This window comes from Plectrocnemia conspersa, unplaced genomic scaffold, assembly GCF_051122295.1.
Source record: "Plectrocnemia conspersa isolate PC_06_02 unplaced genomic scaffold, ASM5112229v1 ptg000001l, whole genome shotgun sequence".
Taxonomy (NCBI): domain Eukaryota; kingdom Metazoa; phylum Arthropoda; class Insecta; order Trichoptera; family Polycentropodidae; genus Plectrocnemia; species Plectrocnemia conspersa.
The window spans coordinates 6,379,701-6,402,024 of NW_028277165.1; positions in this window are offsets into that span (position 1 = coordinate 6,379,701).

Here is a 22,324-nt window from a genome sequence, read left to right on the forward strand (position 1 = left end):
CTCTCCAATTTCTTTAACATTATTTTTCTGTCTATTGTTTCGAAGGCTCTCTTGAAATCCAAGAAAACTGCTCCAATGATTTTGTTTGTATCCTTAGCCAACAGCCAATCATTTATCACTACTTGTAGTGCAGTTTCAGTCGAATGCTTTTCTCTGAATCCCGATTGTTGTTCACATATTATGTTTTGAGAAGTAATAAATTCCTTTAATTGTTTGATTACTATTTCTTCTAATATTTTTTCTATACACGGTAGCATGTTGATTGGTCTCATTTCTTCAACTTTTTTACTATTTTTTATTTTAGGTATAGGTACAATAGTAGCAATCTTTAAATTTTCAGGCATTTCTCCTAAGGAGAGTGCTTTATTTATTAAATAATTTAATTTAGTTTCTATTATTTCCCATGTTTCTTTAATTATATTTATATCTAGTTCATCAGTACTAGTTCCTTTTTTAAATTTACATATTATGTTATGAATTTCATCTAATTTATTAATTAAATATTTACTACTTTATTCAAGCAAGGTAATAATATACAATATCGGTATCTACAAATTCTCGAATAACCTGAACTAAGAATAGGTATACGCAAGTATAAACGTATCGCAATAAACTGGTGAGAAAAAATCTCGGAAACAAACGTCGGTTCGCTCGTGGGGTTACTAACACAGTAGTACTACAACGGGGGTGGTCGGTTTACAGCAGATAACGCGGAAAACCTTACGGCTTGACACTCGACCTTCGTCACCAGATTCTTGAACCTTCCGCGCGGACCTTCCTCCCATGGGCTCGATACACCGACCGGGTCCGCAGCACTCCACCCGCGTCAAAATCATCCCTCACCGCCACCCCTTATCCCTATCCCACGCTCAGAAACCTCACTGTCCCGGTGTAGTAATACGTAGGACCTGCCGGCCAGCAGGCCAGCCGCCCACCCTTCCGCCCTTTCGGCTAGTAATAAATTAACGGCGGTGCTCTGGCTGGCGCTCCTGACCAGCCCCTTCGGTGTAGCACATTCTCGTGCCAGATTGGGGGGCGGCGCCCTCGCCATCATTTCGCTGTCACTTTTGGATGACTGCCGAGCACCCTAGACTGCCCCCATTAACATATTTGTTTTTGCACAGGGACGGGTCTCGCGGTTTTTTACCCGCTCGAAAAAGTGCGGTGTCAAAGTTCGCACGCGGGAGTCTTCGTTCGAGTTTTTTTGGATGGTGGAGCGTCGTAGGAGATGATTGATGGTGATTGTTTTATTTTCAAGTTCTTTCTTAAATATATGCACAGCGTCGCGATGTGGCGTAAACAATCATTATGCAGTATAGGTTAAATTTTATATAAGTTTATAATATATAATACAAGGTGGCAAATTTTATAAAATTATTTAGTTTCGATTGTCAAAAATATTAATTTTTATATTTGTTTTCCATTTTTCTAATCGAAAATTTGCTTTTATATAATTTATTTCATAATAATTTTAAGGTATTGATTAGTCATAATATCAATTTTGGTTCAATTATTTTGTTTTACTTTTCTATCTAGTGCTTTCAATAATGGATTACTTTCTCTCATTTTTTTTATAATATTCATTAAAATTTCTTGCCAAATTACAACAAATGCGGAAAATTCTTGGCCAAGCTGTCCATCTTTATGTTAACGAGCAGTTAGTTCTATATTTTATGAGAATTCAATAAAATAACGTATATATATTTGTTAGGAATTGACTTTAGTGATAAATAAAATTGTAAATAAATCTTCTGCATCCGTAATATTTTGTTTCCTTCCCGGATGAGTGTAATAAAGGGGGGCAAAAATATTAATAAAAAAAAAAACAAAGAACCCCTTAAGACAGATATGGAATTCTTCATTTTCAAAATATGCTAATGTAATATGTTAGCCCTGCAAAATGTTTGTATACACCCTTCCTCCACCATTAGAGCAAAACATTGCGATCTCTTCGGATTATTGCCAAGACAACCCACCACTACCAAAACTCCTGTTGTTATGTCTATATCACATACATTTTATAATCCGTCTTTATCTGCGCTTTTTCATATCGCGATAATAAAAGCAATCGTTACTTCTCTATGTATACAATGAACAATGAGCAGACGTTTTTGTTGGTGTCGGCGGTCTGTCGCCGAAATTGTCGTTATGCATTATGAACTGAAACTGCATTCATAACGGAAACGGATAAGGAATGTAATGAGCGGACTCATATCTCTAAACAAGAGTTAGCAAGAACTAATTCGGAAAGTTGCAGCAATACTGTTTTTGTTCGCCGCACGGTGCTGCAATAAAGTGAATTCCCCGGCCGGCCGGCTGGGACTTTACTACTTGACGATATAATGCGCGATTCGAGGCGCAAGATGTCCCAGAATAATTAAGAACTTTCTCATATGAATAATAATTAAAATTATTTATTATATAATTTGTCATAACATATACTTATTAATGTATGACTAACAATGCATATTTTTTTGTGAAAATCATAATTTACTGGCACGATAGGAAAGTTGTTTAAGACAGTCACTTTTACCTAAAAGATATGGATCCTTGTGTTTTTTTTTTATTATTTTATATCATGTCTTGAAAATTAAAATTAGTGATTAGTAAATAAATAAAATTCTAATCGATAATCACAGACCAGTTTTTCCTAGATGTTCTTAAACATAACATTTAATAACTGAACTGTGAATTAAATGCCAGAAGCTAAACTTTTTAAAATGTTTTTATAATAGATAAAATGACATTGCATATGCTCCTTAAAACCTTGTAAAATTGATTCATATTATAAACATTACTAAAACTCAGGGAATAATAAACATATAGAAATGTTGTATAACTCATTTAATTATATCAAAGTGCTCGCAACTTTTTTATAATATAAATCATGTAAGTACCAACATATAAGCTCAAATCCATTTTCCCAATTACTAGTTCACGACTGTACGAAACATAATGTAATTAAGAGTCCATCGTTCAATCAAATTATTCATTTTACGGTCGCATTTGTAATCTAACGTTAAACTACAAGTATAGAACACAGATAATTACGTAATGTATCATAATTTAATGCAGACACATATATAAGTTGAATATTTTATATTATTTAATTAGTTGAAATCATTAAATGAAAATATAATACAATCTGAGATTAATGAGCTTAAACGTCTAAATCTATGAACATACAGAATAAGATTTAATACATCAGATATTTCATTTCTCTAGAAATGTTAAATTAATCAAAAAAATTTAAGAATTCTTGAGAAATTCTTAAGGAAGTTATCTATGTAAAAATACATTGTATATATTTTTGTATATTATACAATGTGTTTTTATATTGATATATATGTGAATTTTGACTAAATTATTCAATGCTTTTCTAATTAACTTTAGTCACTCTCCATAACACGTATTTTTAAAAGATGACAGCTTATCGTATGATTTATAGCATTAATATAAAAACATTAATTTTTGTTCTATATAACCGTCAAACAAACCCTTGCCAAAGACTTAGTAATATATTCATTCTCAAGTCATTGACTTTGGCATTCATTGTTTTTTGTTAACCTATAAATGTGAAATATCAATGTAAAACAATATTAATTGCAAATATCTGTCTCTATTTGTACTACCTGCTCTGGATGCAACTATAAATATTTCAAATTAAAACAAAAAAAATCGTTTCAATTTAATTTTTCACCAAAAAAAAAACATTTGGTAAGAATTTATATTTCTCAATCATTCTATGTGTTTTAAAAAATCATTTAATATACATACATATGCCATCGTCTGTTTAATGCACTATTTGCTCTCTAGCTAACTAAATAATGTGACTTAATTACATAATATAGTTGCAAAAAAATGTCTCTTAAATTTACAAAATCAATAAATCGCTAAATGTGACAAAATGCGTCATCAATATTTGCCTATCAAACACAAACTACGCGTCTACTTTACTAATAATAATAGGCATAAGCATCACATAGTGGTTTTAAAAAAAAATATGAAAAATATTTGCAAAACAATACCAAAACAAGAAAGTATAATTTAAAAAATATAAAAAAGAAAAACGGCTATGAATTAGTTTTTACGTTAAAAACAGAAAAAAAGAAGTGTCTGTCTGTCACAAAAACAAACAGAAGCTACGTGGCATTTACATTCTACGTCAACTGTGCTATTTTCAATTTAAAATTTTAAATAAAATATTAAGCTGAACAGCGACATGCTGGCGACTGATTACGTGCTACTGCAATACATAACAACAAAAAATATTGTAAAAAGCGAAGTTTTAAAATATTTTTATATAAATATTTTATTTTTTGAATATTTTTTTATGAACATTTTACTACCTAATATTTTTTTATATTAACCAATATGCGCTAATGAACTTATATACTGCTCTAAAATGTATATAAAACCACATTTGACTGTCGTCAAACGCTTACTTGCTGTTTAAACCCAAACCTAAACAAATTATTCTAATGAAAGGTAGCTTTTATTTGAGCAACTGGGTTTGTTTAATTTTTTTAAGTTAGGTTTCGGTTTGAACAGCTAGACGTTGCGCAACTGTTACAGTGAATGTGTATTTTTATGGAAGGTAAATTTTTATCAGTATAACACAATTTAACTTTCTATACCAGTGAAAATGTATCAAACAATTGATTTTTAATTTTATTGGACAATATCAGTGAAACTGTATTTACTTACATTTTGCCCTTAATTGGTAATATGTCACCCTACAACTATTTTTTTAACTAAATTTGAGACATAAAGTGATGTTTAAGTTGAAAACCACTTACGTGATTTAAATGTTTTATGCCTATTTTCACTAGTAGCAAAATACAACTAACGGTAAAAATGTATTCTGATATGAATTCACTGTCATCGCGATGAAAATATATTTTCAATAGTAATACACATTTACTGTAATATATATATGCCATTGCGACATGACAGGCGGTAACCCAATGCGTTAAAATGGGGTAAATTCAATTTTCAATTTACAAATATTGCTAAATTGCTGTATAATCCAGCTCGATATTTATCAAATTTATCAGAAAAAGGCAAGAAATTTTATATTGATCACTAATTTTGCTCTCCCAAAAACAACAAAAAATAAAAAGATCAATATAAGAACTGAACTAGTCATATTTTAAATAGAACAATACTAATATAAAGTAGCAGAAGTTTTATTTAAATTATTAACTTATAAAGACCCAACACTATATATTCAAACATTCACATGCAATTGAAAAAAATACACAGCAACTATGTGACAGTGCACATAGAGAAAATTATCATAGCATGCGTAGAACGACGGCTCCATAATTTATGTGGCCCGCATTGTAACTCTCGCTTTAGACTACTATTACATTCCCTTCCAAAAAAAATCCAAAAAATATATAGAAACAAAACTTGAGCTTTCGCAATTTCCGGAGCCCTGGGTCTTTGCCACCTTTGTCTTTGCATACAATTCGATGAAAATCGTTACGAAACGGAATAATTGCCGAATCCGATAACGCTTGCCTACCTAGAGCAATAAAAATTTGCATTTCCTTTTATTGTTCAAGCTATAATATTTATATTTATGGCACTGTTTTATATTATGTGTATATAAAAAAACGTTTCTGAATTAATTTCCCTTCTGGCCGTCGGCCAGCGTCTGAAAGAAGTGGACTCGAATTATATTCATACATAAAAATGTGTGTGCGATACAAATTTGCTATGTTTGTGTGCGCATTGAAACAGTAAAAAAATGAATAAAAATTACCCACCGAGGCTTTGTTTAGCGTCATGTAAATAAATGCTTTTAAAGCTCACCAACAGTGCGAAATGTTTCGATGCCAACACTAAAAGAATAAAACTAGAATGTTTGTGTGATACAACGTAGACGTACATAAAACAGTAAAATCGCTGCTTCCACAAAATAATTTAGTAATTTCTAGCTTATTTTTTAAATTGATAAGTTAATGAAAAATTTATTTGCAAAAAAAATTATGACATCTACTGACTAAAAGTGTAATGATGATCTGTAATATTAGGAAAATCTAGGAAAACCTAATCTGTGATAATCGATCAGAATTATGAATTTACATTGCTCGCTAATTTCAATCTCCTAGAAACAATAACAATTGAAACACACAAAAGTGTATATAAAGTTCAATCACATATTTTTCGGGTATAATTCACCGTCTAAAATACTGGTTTATCAGCTCCTAATTTTATTAAAAAATATATATATTATAGTAAATATATATTAAAAAAAATTAAAATACTATTTTTTGTAAAGTTTTATTCAATGCGCGTCTTTGTGTTTTATTACATTTTTAATACCCTTTTTTCATTAGTTTCTTTGGCTCAGTTCAAACTTTTAAAAGAAAGTTTCTTGGCACGTTATAAAAATCCCTTAGTAGATTGTATATGGGTAATTAACATAATTCAAAATATGCGCTTGTGTTCATATTATTGTTATATTAAAGTTTTTACAAATTACAAAAATAGACAGTCAGACTTCCAATATTTATATGTACACAATTCAAAGCCTTATTTGCTTTAAACGCCATATATACTTATTTGGTTAAGGATGTGGTTAATGCTAATTAAGGTATATTTTTTTAATTTATGCTAATATATAAAACTGTGTAACATCATGAGAAATATATATATTTATATTTTACGGATGAAAAAGTGTAAATATTATAATATCTGTAAGTTCCTAGTATTTTCTATTTTTAATTACAATATTTTTGATCGATAATCACGAATTCATTTTTTCACGACAGATTATTTCTTAACAGTTCAAAGAATAACATAAAAAAGATTTTTGACAATAACACAAGAGTCTAGTCATTAGGTCTATATAAACTTATTTATATAAAAAGCTAAAATATGTCACGCAATATACTTAATATAACATAACATTTTCAATCTCTACCTATAAAAAAATAATATTAGAATAGACACTAGCTAATATATTTACTGTCTCCTGATTTTTATTGCTTATGTTCTTTTTAAAATGATACTGTGAATTTACTGTGTCAATTTTTTTTAATAATGTAGATATTTTCCATTTTAAATTATCATGTTTATGAAACTACAATTCGTCTTTTGTGTTCTAGTTTTTACTACAGTAATTAAGTTTCTTGCCACTGTTTTTTTTTATTTAATATAAAATAATTAAATATTTGATAAATTTACTGAAGGCATTCGTTCAATCACAACCAAACACTACTGTTTGCATTACACGACTGCACTACACTCTCTGGAAGTTGGCCAAGGTTGGCTAAGGACAGAGAATATGGTGGGTTACTTCGGTCGAGTTCGGTTCTGCCCACTCTAAAATCTTTCGGAAGTTGTCCGAGTTGGGGGTAATTTAGTCGACCAGCTTCAAGCGCTTCCGAACATTGTCGGCAAACGGACCGAAGTCAAAGAAACCAAAGTCAGAACTGCTCTTTCGAGCGCGAGCGGTGAGATACTTCCCCTTTCGCTCTCTCGCGTGTTAAGTGAAAACAATGAAAGAGATAATGATATGGTTTTTCGCAAACTGAGATAGAACGAGTAACTCGCTTTAATTTCAGTATGCGCGTAGGCGTCCTATGGTTAACACGCATGTCGAGCGCTTCATAGTGGTCACGTGGTCAAGTTATAATATAATACCACATGCTTATCGGGGATTCAACAGACTCTTACTGACATCTTTGAATATTTTAGGGTTCCAAAAGGGATTAATTATATTTTTGATAGTATATTTTTCTAACACATATCGTTATTATATTTTTTTTCATATAAAATTTAATAAATTAAAAATAATTAGTGGTACTTGATTTTGTTAAAAAAAATCGTTTCGAATATCCTTATGTATTTTCCTAGATCGGTTTATATAAATGTCACACCATAACGAATTCTTATTTAGAATCGATGGCGACAAATTCTAGGATAGTCACAGATGTGGTGTTTATATTCTGAAGCATCATTTTTATGCCTTATGGCATTTTGCAAAAACCGACAAAGATTTTGCGTAAATTGAATATTTTTTATAATTACACAAACTTTTATAATTATCAGTAGCGTAATTTTAATAATATGATAATTTAAAAATTGCGATTATTTGGCACATTTTTTAGCTGTACATGACGACAGCAGCCGCCGTGCGGATGGCATATGAAATTTGTGGCAGTGTGGCCGCTACTCGAAAGTCGGCGACCTCAGCTGACTTCAGTTGAACTTCGGTTCGGACGACTTCCAGAGAATGTAGTTCAAGCATTAAAAACTATGCTAAAAATCTAAACCATGGTTATTTAATAGATCATTTAATACAGCTAAAAAAATGCCTCTTAAACTTATTGAAAAGCAAAATAACTCGAATTTACGATATTTTTGATATTATTTTACGCAACATAAACGATCCATTTCTAAATATTTTATAGCGTTCAAAATATAGTGGATCATTTAGGCAAAGAATTTTTTTTAAATAAATTCTTTTAATTCTGGTGTCATGTACGATTCCATACGTTATCGACCACCTTTTTGATTAGTTCTAAGAATTTAAAGACATTCAAAAAAATTCAAAGAAAGACAGCAGTGTTGCCAATGTAAAAAAGTTTTAAAAACACAAATAAAAATATTGCATGATTGCAAAAATTAAAAAGTATAACCTACTATATATATAGTTATAAAAAATTGCACCTATCTTTAACTGGAATACCTCTGCATAATGTATTATGATGAGGTATTGTTACGCAAGTTATAAATAAAAGTTGGCCAGTGTAATAGTAGTCCTAAAATAGCATTATTTTGCTTGTAGTATGCCGCGTATTTCTGGGAAGAGCTTTGGTGAGCTTTATGTGAACACTGATACACATATATCATTAAAGTTGAAGTTTAAATGACAAAATTTGTTTTGCAATTAAATTTTTCATCCCGCTCTCTATCCAACTTCGAATGCTGTGACCAGCAGTGCTATTTATTTAAAATGAAAATATCTTTACTTCGCCAAAGCATTTTTAATATAAACCGTTTGACGAAGAAGAATTTTAAAATCTAATTTTACAAACACATACTCACACATAGATCGTAAAGTAGCCCAGTGAGATTTTCGCTTTGTCACCGTGAAAAAAAATCATGGCGCGCCGACAAAAGTTCCGGGGAAATACCGACGGTTTTCCGGGAATACCGCGAATACCGAAGCGCGCGACGCGCCTTTCCGGGAAATGATAAATTAAAAATTACCACGTGTGATGCATTTTCCCACTATATTGTAACACATACGACAAACGTTCGGAGTCGGTACTGGATTGTGTGCAAGCACAATATTCTCCGTGTGTGTACGGTTTTTTACCGAAACTGAAATTAAATCACGTCGACGCTCTCTATGTTTATTTAATTTCAAACGGATTCGCTACTTTTGTATGTAATTGTTGTTTGCGACTTCGCTTTGTATATTTTTAATCAAAACTTTTGAAAATGCAACCTAAAATATATAAGATTTTTTTTAGATACAATATAACCTTGGATTGCAAATAACTTGGTTAACAAAGTGTTCCGCAATACAAAAAAAATCATATTTAATTTTGACGTGATGTCTTGCAATACGATTGCAGTACTCTTTGACTGAGCCGATGATTTTTTTTGTAGTGAATATATACCTTTTGGAAAATATTATCCCACTAGTTATGGACAATGCTTGACGAAGATTTACTTGAGGAATTCGAGTACACTAAAAGTATATCCATTACTCCAGCCGTCTAGCCCATGGATCAGTAGATTATTTTGATCAATTATTTTTACAATGTAAGCTGCCTCAAGATTATCCTTCAAACATAGAGGTATTACTACGTGTTATCTATTGTGTGCACCACTGCCGTTACAGGTAATAAGAACCTACGAGTCCAACCCTTATGGGTGGACACCCAGCTTGTGACGGCCGGGTGTACGGGTCCCCACCCTCCGTAGTACTATGTATGTTATTAGTGATTTATGTACCCTTGAGTAAGCACATATATCTCGAGGTAAATTATAACGATATTCAAGAGTTGGTAAAAGAACATGGTCAGGAGCTGACCACCAAAGAACTTATAGATCTGCATCGCAAAACTTCTTAATTAATGTGATAAGGAGTATTTATTAAAACATAGTAAGACAATCAGTGTCACCAATATATGGATATTTGCTTCTATGATAATGTAAAATCAAACAGATCTTACAAATAATGTTATTACCTACGCAGTATAATTAAATTAAAAAAAGAATTATTCACTGCAAAAAAGAGTAATGTTTTATAAAAAAAAATATAAAAGCTTTCATTTTCTCTAAAAAATAATTATATGAAAAACCTAAATTAACAAATATAAGAAAGTACATAGACTGCCAAATTCTAAATTTTAGTTAAGTTGACTTATACATATATATATACACTTTTGTTTGTCGTAACAGTAAATTTAATAGTAAAAAATAACCATCCAATTAATAAATCAATAAATAAGCAGCATATATTTTTGACTAATTCTTAATTAAATGACTGGGATCAAATCTACTGTTTTTTAATTTTTACCTATCAAGGAGATCAATCCGTAGTTATTAAATGATTAAAATTCCAGTCGGTCATCACAGGTTTGGTTTCTCTAGATTTTTTTAATTAATTTATAATTGAAAATTAATTTATAAATGACATTGATTAATATGTTACAATGGTTAAAAAAATAAAATAATTTAAAAGCAGATTTTACTAATTCATACCAATACTTAAAAATATCATCATATACTTGTTATCATATAATTACTACTAGGCGCGTACGATGAGATACATTCTCTTTCGCTCGCTCGCATGTTAAGGGACGAGAGTGAATGAAAGATAACGCCGCGCCGTGCGGAACGCATGTGACGCACGCCGTTACCTCTTTTACAGCTTTTAAAAAACAATGCGACCAATTTCGTTGCATAACCAAGACTGATACTATGTATTTTTATATCAGGAAGCGTTATATAATAACGATTTTTAATCTGCGTTTACTTATATAATACAATCTAAACCATACAATAATGAATTAAAAGAAATCGCATAAAAAACAAAATCGCGTTAATTCGTCGCCGATATTAATTAGTCGCCCCCTCGCGCTGGCAGCCCGGCGTTTTAGCGCAGATGTCAGCCAGCGTCGCGCACCGTGTATATATTTTGTCAGCGTTAATTCCGGCGTTATAATATATCATTGCGTAATTAAACGCAAAAGTAATTGTTTATTAAACTTGCTAAAGTGTGGCCGTAGTAAATCTGAAATTTATATCGGGGTGGCAATCCCTTTCACGGCCGACAAATCATGCTCAGGCGCAAAAAAGGGCTCGCACCAATTATAATTACGGGATACGTAAGTCGCCCTCGGACCCATTTATTTTTGAGGATTACACATTAGTGACCGCATGGCTGGTGTATGTGTGTTTGCGTGTCTACAGGGTGGTTACGGAGTGAATTTACCAGAAATTAAACTGTTTATACAATATATTAGCATTTTATGTGTCGGCCGGCTTTACATCTTACTTAGAACGCCTTCATTAAAAAAAAATTTTAGGATGGCGAATGCAATTGTTCAAAACCTAGATCGTTCCCTTTATAATAAATATAAAACGATCAATCATAAATTTATAATAAAAATTGTATATAATTTAAATTTTTTTAGAGGCGACTTATATTTTACCTTAATATTTAAATTTTAGGCACTTGCATTGGAATTGTTCCGAAGCGAATTTATCTGGAATTTGACTTTCAAACAATATGAATGATAGGAATGTACATTTTTCAAATTCACTAACATGATATCATGTACTATTAAATTACATTGTCAAAGGTTCTGATCTCAAGAATGCATTTCATTAAGGCTCTGCTTTTGAATCATCTTTATGTGATCGTAACACTGAAAGGTAATGTTTACGTAAACCTGTTACAAATGAGAAAATTTAAATACAACTGAACACATCTAATTTTCATTAAGCCATTGCCAATTTTATAATCAACATGTAAATACACGAACAAGCAAAGCACTTAATACAACAATTCATCACTATTGCAACACGATGATCCATCCATTAATTTAAATTTCCGCTTTTCAATTAAATGCCATCGGTAAATGAACATGCGATTCGAATTACTATGTTAGTACCAACATATGTAGATGGGTTTTGTCTAAATTAAAATAGAGAATGTATATTATAACACATCTATACATTGGTAAACGCGAAGCTAAACAACTTTAATATTTAATTAAATATTTGATTGAATTTTCAATGATCTATTTTTAAGCTTGTTTCATTACTATTCAATATTCAATTTTAATTATTATTTTACTTGTTGAAATTATTTTGCATTTCAGTCAAAAAAATGCATTTTCTTATATCTCAACCCCCTGAAAGTTTACCAATCGACACGACTCTGTATATATGACTATAGGTACATATACACTTTTATAAACCGTATACTTATTGGAGACTCACATATATATAATAGAAAGGTGGCGATAAGTCTCCTCTATCAGCGTGAGCCACACTGAGGTGGTGGTTCAAAATAGTTTTTACGAATTATTACACACAGAGTGGAGAGTGTAAATTTTGAAGAGCGATTAAATCCATATAAATATAAAGGGGAGAAATTAAAAAAGAATTAAAAAACGCCCCATTTAAAGATTTAAATATTATTTTAAAAAGGTTAAACAGCTTTTATATTAATAAATAACGTTATAAAGCTAAAAATGAGAGGCTCTAAAGGGATAAACAAAATTAAAAGTTAGTAATGTGACTCCCGAATTAAATCAAAATTTTATTAAATGTATTAATTATAATATAATAAGATTTAATACGATCAAAAGATATATTTATGTATGATCTAGCTAAATTTGTAAATTAATATTTTACGAAATAAAATCTGTGATGATGACTTTAAGCTATAATGATATAATAATCACTATTTCTGTATTGAGACACGATATCAATTTAAAAACACATAAAATTTAGACCCAGTTCTTTTATGTATTAGTCATCGATTTATAGCACTGGTATATCGTGCTGATATGCAGTATTATAGCTTTTTGTGTGTGGGGGGAGGGGTGACCAACCAAGGGCAAAGCCCCGGTGTTGGATCAAGAAACGAAAACTAAAATTTTCACTGTACACCCATACCTCGCTTTACGGCCTAGATACTTTCCATGAAACTTGGCCGCTAAGCGAAAAGCCGTATAACGAATCAATTATTCTAATACAAATTCATACAAATTCAATGGGATCGGTTCCAAATTTGTTAAATATGTAACATGGTTCATCATTTAAAATGCATTTTATCTTTTTATTTCATTTAAATCAAAAATACATACATAACAAGTACATACATTTGTACATAAAATAATAACAGACTCCAAAAACCAACAATAATCCATAAACAAAAATGAAACAACTTCATATTACATAACATATGTGTATGAATACATACATGCTTTTTTTTAAAATGGCTTTAATCTGAAGACGATGAAGAAATGGTAACCTGCAGATCACTGTCGTTCTCATTTTTCGCTGGTAAGGATGGGCCTGGCTTAAAAAAATTGTCCAACGTTGTTTGTCTTGCCTTTTTGTCTCTTTCGTTCTTCAGTGATTAAAAACAGCTAATGGCTAAGTTAATTCCTCGAGAAACTTTAGCGCTACGTTTGACGTCAGAATCGTTTTCAAGGAAGATGTTTATTCCTTGTTCGAAATAGGAAAAAGCTTTTGACAATTTTTTTGATGTTAGCTGTTTGGATACAACAGGCTCTGTCTCTTCATCAAATGCCGGTTTTGCTTGCAACTGAATGAGTTCCTTATTTGAAAGGGGTTCCCTATCAGCTTCAAGTATATCAAGCACATCACGTTCGTTCAAACCTTCAAAGCCGAGATCATGTGCTAGATAAAAGATGTTTTGCCTAATTTCAGGAATGCAATTAACTTCTGAATCAGTACTTTTTACACACTCTGGCCATATTTTTTTCCAAACATGGTTCATTGTTGTTAATTTTGATTCCTTCCATGATTCACTGGTGCTGTCAACAGCATCCTTGATGTTATAGTTTTGCCAAAATGTTTTAATTGAAGATTTACCACCGGTTTCCCTTATAAGTTGTTGGAAAGTTCGGCGTAGGTAATATGCCTTAAAAGTGGCTATTGCACCCTGATCCATTGGTTGGATCAGAGCTGTTGTATTTTTCGGAAGGTATTCAATCATGATCAGATAGTTCGGATAAATTAGTAGGATGCCCTGGTGCATTATCCAAAATTAGCAAAGCCTTGTTGCTTAAGTTATTGTCTCGCAAATATTTTTTCACTTCTGTGCAATAGTGATTTTTGAACCAATCCTCTAAAGTAGCTTTAGTCATCCAAGCTTTCTTGTTGGATCTCCATATGACGGGTAATTGATTTTTATTTAGTCCTTTAAGAGGCCATGGATTTTCGGACAAATATATTAAAAGTGGGTTTAGCTTAAAATCACCCGCGGCATTTGCACCAAGTAGCAAAGTTAATCGTTCTTTAGACACCTTATAACCAGGCGCAGATTTTTCGGTTTTTGAAATGTACGTGCAATCAGGCATTCGCTTCCAATAAAGCCCTGTTTCGTCTACGTTAAACACTTGTTCAGGTTTATGACCACCTCTTTCAATAATTCCCTTTAAAATGTTGGGATATTCCTTAGATGCGGCCTCATCGGCGCTAGCTGCTTCACCTTTCATTTTAAAATTATGCAAATTAAATCTATTTTTAATTTTTTTTTAAAATCGACATCGAAAAAAAGTTTTTTTGCCGTTATAGCGAAACATTTTAGGCCGTAAATCGAAAACGTGCCATAATTGAAGAGGGCCGTTATAGCAAAAGGCCGTATAAAGAGCGGCCGTATAGCGAGGTATGGGTGTATTATAGCTTTTTGTGTGTGGTGGGAGGGGTGACCAACCAAGGGCAAAGCCCCGGCGTTGGATCAAGAAACGAAAACTAAAATTTTCACTGTCTTGTATACAGTGAAGATAATTGGGTTCTCAAAACAAAATTTCTTAGATTTGTATAATCGATCTTTATTATTTTTATTTTTTAAAGACATGTGAGAAAAATAGTTGTCGCAATTTGCGTTAAAAGCGCACTAAACCATATACGATCCAAGAAAAAGTGCATTTTGTTATGGTTATGTTAATATTTTAAATAAAAAACTCGTTATAATTTTTTATTTAAAATATTTATCACTCTTCAAATTCAACGTAATTGTTCAGCGCGTTGTTATTAAGCGAGAAAGAAAAAATCCTCCATAAACCCATTTAAAATACAGATCATTTAAATCCATTCAGAATTTGTTTCTGCCAACACTTATTTGGAATTTATTTTTTTCAATAATTTTAAGTAGAGCTAAGCTGGCCATTAACAAATACTTTGAAGATTGAGAGAGTAACCGCTTCCCTCTTCACGTTAAAGTGGAGAGGCAACCGATCTCCGAAGATGACATGGATTCTTTAGACGAACACAAACCCTTAATAACTCATTACGCAAATTTTATGTGATTTACAATTAATGCACAATAATAATACTTTTTCTTTATATAAAAATAAACACCATGGCACTTGAGTCAAAACAAAATATTTGCTATAAAAAATGCTATTTATTAAAATTAATTGAAATAAATACGATCTTATGTCTTCTCTAAACCTCATTTTATAGTGTGACTATAAATGACAACAAAGTTGTCATTTTTTTAGACACTATGCTAAGATTATGATATATTTTAAAGTTGTGAGATTAATTATTAATTTTAACTGCAAATTTGGCATAATTATAATTTTCTTACATACCACTTTATATTAAAATTAGATCAAGTAATTTTCATATATTTTATTTACTTTTTCAACTGGAACGTTACTAGTTTATGGTATAAACGTCTTTCTGGCCAAATTTATACTATCGTTCGTTAGCACAATTGATAGGCTGTGTCGTAATTAATGACTCAATCAATAACGAGACTGAAAAACGCACGATTTCCTTCCTTAATTTTTAAATTTGTGACTTTTTCTTTGAAATGAGGGCGAACGCCGATGGTTGGCAAACTCTAACGATTAATTGTGCAAGGACCCCCGTCGAGGGTTAAGGGTGTATACAAAATGGTGGCACACGCTCAATCGAAGTCTCCCATCAATCGACACGTCAGACAGGAACACAAACAACCCGGAGAAAACCGAACTAACTTTGACTTTCCTGGAAAGGTGCGTGAACGCTTCAAATATTAAAGCGGGTGACAAATGGCGGTGAAGGAAATTAGAAGATCTTAGAGTACGAAAAATCTTTAATGAAGGTAGGTAATTGCTTAGAATAATTTGTGAACTCAATAAATTTATGTTTTGAGATAATCGAATGAATATAACTACCATACTCCTCTTAAAATTGCATTTATTTTTGCGCTTCATCTATGGGTTATTCAGGGGTAGGTAATAATTATTACTGACACAATGTACTCATGGCATAAAAATTTCTCTTAAATATTTGATATAGTAAGAAAAACACCACATAGAAAGACGTTTTATATAATAAAAATTTATCACATCAAAATAACTAGTAATAATTGTATTCAACTCTAATTAAAACCTTGAAAATTTTTAATTCAATTTTATTGATTAGGACCATTAAAGATTTTAAAGAAACGATTTGTACCATCAATGCCCAATGAATTTTACCACTACTAAAAATTTGATTACATTTAATATTTGTATAATATATGTATGTATTTGCTAGCTGAAAGTATTGTTCCAATCAAGCACTAACAACGTAACTTTGGCATGTTCTTAAATTATAACAAAAACACCAAAGTTTAATCAGATTAATCCAACTTGCCAAAAATACAAAACATTTTTTTCGGCTGCTAAAAAACCTTGTTTTCACTTTGTAATGAATAAAAAAGTTAACAAGGTTTTGAAGTTGCCCTTTTTCTACCGTCAAGGGCCGACTGTGTGAAGGGTCGGGGGCGAAAAAACCTCAGTGTTCACTTTAGTGCGGATTGTCGGAGAGCCTTCGAGTGTACAATAAGGCGTTTAATCATGGTTTACCACAAAGACTGGATCCACGAGCAGGGGTCGGCAACCAACGGTGGTAAGCGCGAACGACGCCGAGGGCGCTTACGCCTTTATCGACAACCGGAGAAGCGGTGTTATATTGCCTGTCTGTTCGACAGTTCTCATGAATAAGGTTCCCCAGCTGAGAAGGTTCTAAGGTATGGGGTACCCGAGAAATATATGGGCCAAGAATGGTATATCGGTCGAGTGTAACAATGCTTCTGGCAGAGGATTTAAAATCAGATAGTGTCTACTAGTCAAATTATAGTCGCACATTTACTACCTAAAATATAATAAATTTAAATTTAATTTAGCTAAATTTATAAGACTGATAAATTATAGCAAAAAAACATAAACAAACAGATGTATTACAGATAAATATTCTGTGGTTTTTAACTGTTATAAAAATCGCGATTTTTTTTATATAAAATTCGAGTGCCGCAGCTGGGGCTCAAACCCGCAACCTCAGAGTTTTTAGTCTGAGACATTATGGACTACGCTATTCCGTTTAATATTAATTTATATAGCAAAAATGTTCAAACAAAGTTAATTTTAACAAAATATTGAATGCATTCTGAATAGCAAATTATATTTAAATAATTTATAATTCACATACATACAAATAAATATTCACCACAGCAAATTATACAATAATTAAATATAAATTTTAATTTTAAATAAAGACAAACAATGGTTAAAGTTTTTTCTTAATTTTAATAGATATATTAAAAGAAAACTATTTTAATTAAAGTTCAATTCAATCAGTCACAATTTCACTTAAATAACAATATTTAACATCTACTCACAAACTGTATCAGGTTGATGAATAAATAGGAACGAATGATTTAATGCGACAGAAAAAAATATGCGACAGAAAAAAAATAACAAAGTTTTAATGACGAAAACAGCCAGCGAAATTTTTAATGAGATCAAGTAAAAAGTCCGTTTTATAAAACTCTCGCCACGTGAAAATGTAGATAAAAGAATATAATCAAAACTCAGTTGCAAAAAATAAAATCGCCGGGGCTTTGCCCTTAAACTATTGTCATATTGTGTCAGCCACACAAAAAGGCCATAAACCAGTATAAATGACCAGTGGTAGCCGTACTTAGGTTGGAATACTATATGGATTCTACTGTTTTTTAATTATTATTTAGACGGAGAGATAATGGTATTTATTGTTAATAATATAAAACAATTACATGTTTAAATATGATAAGAGAGATAGGCGAACTACGCTCCGTGATTGTTACCAGAGTGCCGCCTCATTTATTTGGCTATTGTAAATAAATATATATATCTACTAGATCGAAATTAGTTACTATTATATAATTTTAATTCAAATTAAAATGTATGTTTTTCTTGATTTTCATAACCTCACTGATTAAAAACGTGATGTGCCACTGAAAACTTTGCTTCAAAATTATGATACTGATATATTTTTTCAATAATTTTAATAAAATATTTTTTATTATAATCATTAAATAGCAATAGCAGTTTACAGTTAATCTACTGAAAATGAGTTAGAAAATATGTATATATGTACATAAAAAATAATCGGTATTTTATAATCAATAAGCAAAAAACACTATTACACAAGTTACAGATTCCTCAGCACAATTCCCTTCCCGGGCTTGCGTCTTTGAGCGTCGTCGTCTGCTTCCAAACGTTTATTGCATTTCTGCGATACCCCTTTTGAGGTACATGGGTTATATGACGCAAAACAATATACAACCCCAACAGGGATACTAAACTATTGTACTGAATCTGAATAAATATTTACGCAAATAATTAAAATTTCAAAAAATAATAATAAACCTACTTAAAAAGCAATTAAAAAATATAATAAAAATTTATTATAAAAAAAATATTGACAATCACTTATAAGATGACTATTGCGGTAACATAGATTTAGTCTCTGAGGATCTGGGGTGCCATAAACAAGCGCTTGCATTGAGCTTCGGGTCACAATCCGAAGTGTCGGAGAAGGTTTCGTGCTCTGTATCACTAAGCCAAATACACACCAAAACTACGATCTGATTGTGATATTTATTAACGTAACTTAATCTGTATACGTTATTGACTATTCAAAATGACGTATATTTTATAATTATTTAAACTCGTAAAAATGCTTGAATCCTCCAAATAATAATTAAACAATCAAATCACGAACTGATTAAAGACTTTCAAATTAAATTATCGATACTCAAAACCTCCCCAGACACAAATCAGCAAATCTCTAAAGGACAAGGGTAGGGGGCTATCGAATAACAAATTTTCGAATTTATTTTAAACGCCACGTACATACTTTTGTATAATGGATTTAATTGAATTTCATCGACGTTTTACGGTTTACCCGTGAATGGAATCCGTTGGCCGTTTGAAGTTTGCGGATGGAGATTCGGGTCATGGCTGAGAGGATAGAGAAATCCTCAAAGGATTCGTGCAAAATTGATCTTAGTTTTCCACTCGACGGAATAGATTTAATAGTTTAATAGTTGCGGTCGACGGGGGTGCGGCCATGACGAAGGTCCAGTCAGGAGATGGCCAGTGCTGCGTTGTAAATATGCAATCATGGAATGATGTATGTATTTGAACCGCGTGTGTCGATTGTAAATGGGTTAAATGTTTTGTTCAAGGTCGTAAGTATACATACATATATAATAGAAGCTACAAATTCTAGTTATATTTTGTGTGTTGATGATTTAACATTGTTTATATACATTCAATCATTTTCTCCAGAGTGATTTAAATTCTCTATGGAGATAAGATTTCGTCAACCGTCTGCCCTTTATTCTCAGAAATTTTCCCAATCTTATTTGTCATTAAATGTATCCAACAATCTCAGTGATAATTTTTCGACTAGAGAAACTTTCAGAATGAGTTTTAGGAGCAAGTAGAGTCTATAAAACATTTTTAAAAATGCTCGACTTTGTTATGAAGAATATGTTTCACTTTAAAGGTCCGAAAACTATTTCTGTCTTTTAACTAAATAATATACTATCAAAAAACTTTTTAAAAGGTATCCCAGCGTCTTTTTAAATTAGCGTATAAATTTAGATTGAACTCAGATAGCAATGAAAAATAGAACATCATGTGCTGCAGATGGTGTTCCTGCTATGATAAGGATGACAACCCAGACATGTTGCTTGCACATTGTGTTATTCACAATGAAAATTTAAAGATTATATAATAAATTATAAAATGCATAAATTTTATCAAAGCAAATTCTAAATGTGAACGTCTCTTCAAACAATTTTGTGAAGATAAAAATACTGATTAATATAAAAATAAGATGATTGTTACAGTGACTGCCTAAAGAGACTCATAACTATTTGATACTATTAGTGAGTTTTTGAATACTAATCCGAAATGACATTTTTAAAATCAGTTGAATGTCTTAAAAAAAAATTGTTAAATATAGAACGACGAAATGCAAATACCCTTATTGATGTAAAATCCAAGATTGGACTTCTGTGATTGTATAAAAAAATGTTTTTAACAAAAAATTTGAACCTTTTGTATTGTCTATATAAATGTTATTTTGACTGATTTTGCTACATTTGTTAATGTAGATCGATTTGGTGAAATGAAATGTGACTTAAATAACAGATTTTCAGATTTAAAATAAACTTTTCCCACCATCGATAACACAACTGATATTGGTAGATATATAGAGCTGATGCAGCCATGCAGTATTCAGAAAAACTCTTAGAATCAAAATAATGAATCTCTCAACACACTATTAAACATAAAAAATACAATGGCATGGCTTTGTGTTAAGACAGAAACAAAATACCAAAAAATGACAAGTTTAGCAAGAAAAATACTGTTACCATTTTTATCGTCATTAAATGTGGCTTTATCATTGTAAATGATTTGTTATTAAAAAAATGGTCCAGATATCACAAACCATGGAGACTTAAAATTAAAATGGACTAAATTCTCAAGTTGTACATGTAATATATCATATATTTATTTACACATAAATCATTTTGAAGTAGTTAAAAATTTTTTGTTGTATATAAATATTGTTAAATAGCATAAAGTTTTTCGAGACTAGTATAAAAATAATATTTATTAACATAAAGTACTAACAAACAGGTTTTCGTTTACCTTTCCTCTAAAACTTAACATAATAAATAAAATATTAAATAGAGCAATTAAATTAAATAAATTAGCATGTTTATGCTTAGACAATAACTTAGGTTATGTAGCTTATACCTTAAAAATTAAAGTTACTTGTGGTTAAATAATTGCAAATTTTATATATTAATTTAGAGCTTGTAAATTTTTTTTTTCTATAAAAGTCAAATTAAAAATAATTTTACTATGTCCGTTTTTATTAAAAGCAGCCATCAGTTTTTTTTTATCATAATTCGTTAACTATAAAATTGTGATAGAGAACATATAGATTTTTGAAGCGTTCAAGTGAAAGTTCATTTATAAAATGAAAAAAAATATAAGTTCAGAAAACTGGAACTGCATGAAAAGCTCCAATCAAAATTATTTTATGTTCTCTTATTTTCGTATATTTTGAAACTATTTATCACTTTATATAATTATTGCTTATTATTTTCTTGATTATTTAATTCTCAGTATTTTATAACTGTATTTCATGGACGCCATGTTTTTGTTACAGGACATTAGGATTTTAGAGATGCTTTGGTAGGGCATGGCCAAAAAAGGTTAAGAAACACTGCTTCAAACCATATTAGTGTGGGGGTCGTGTCGTCTGGTGCTGGAGCTCGTGCTCACGTCGGGTTGTCACCAGTTTGGGGGTAGTCGTGATGGAGCTCGGTGTTGCAGTGGCGTAGCCCTACGGGTGCGTGACGGCGCCGGGTGCTTCCTGGGCCGTGTGGTCGGCAGCGGCGACTGTCAGCGGCGACGGTGGCTGACGATGGCGGCACATGGTCGGCGCTGCGGCAAGTAGTCGGCGGAAGTGGTGAGGGCGTGAGCGGAGCCAGTAGTCGAGTCTCGTAATGTAATCGGGCGACTCTTCTCCGGAGTTTCTGTCCGTCTATTTATATACCGAACGGGAATATTAATAATTTATTGTTACCTGTCGCCACATTAGTAAATAATAAATTAATCAACAGCATGGTTTTCATGTATCAAGATTAGTAGCGACTATACCGTATTTGCATTAACACAGTCAGTTTGAGAACTATCCATTTCAACATTATTCATAATTGAGAAAATGATGACAAGTTTGGGTTAACGCCCTTACACACGATGCG